Source organism: Penaeus monodon, chromosome 34 (assembly GCF_015228065.2).
Source record: "Penaeus monodon isolate SGIC_2016 chromosome 34, NSTDA_Pmon_1, whole genome shotgun sequence".
NCBI lineage: Eukaryota > Metazoa > Arthropoda > Malacostraca > Decapoda > Penaeidae > Penaeus > Penaeus monodon.
The window spans coordinates 6,455,442-6,455,881 of NC_051419.1; the positions used below are offsets into that span (position 1 = coordinate 6,455,442).

The following is a 440-nucleotide window of genomic DNA, read 5'->3' on the forward strand; positions in this document are numbered from 1 at the left end:
CAATAGACAAAATGAGGAGGAGGAGGAGAAGGGAGAGAATGTAAGATAGGGAGAGGAAAGGAAGGATTAATAAGGAAGGGAAAAAAAAGTAGAATAGTGAAGAGAGAAAGAGGAGAGAAGAGGAGAGGGGAGTGATGGATAAGAAGGAAGAGAGAAAGGGGACGGATGACAGGTAAGAGAGGAAAAAAAGAAGGATGAGTGACAGGTAAGAGGGAGAGTGACAGGTAAGAACGTGAGGTAAAGGAAAGATTAGCGGATAAAAGAAATAAGGGGGAGATAGGAGATTAATAGATTAAGGAAATAACGAAAAAAAGAGAGGAGGGAGAGGATAGCATAGATAAAAACGGCGAACACACACAAAAAAAATGTAAGGAATGAATAGGTAAAAAATAAGAATAGGCAAGAAAGGAAGAACGGCAAGGAAAGGAGAGAAAAACTGT

The 440-nt window shown here is 39.8% G+C and overlaps 1 protein-coding gene across 1 annotated transcript in view; it reads right to left on the reverse strand.

The window, feature by feature from the left end:
• LOC119594799 overlaps positions 1 to 440 on the reverse strand; it is a 139,930-nt gene that overhangs the window by 125,136 nt on the left and 14,354 nt on the right. The window lies entirely within an intron of this gene.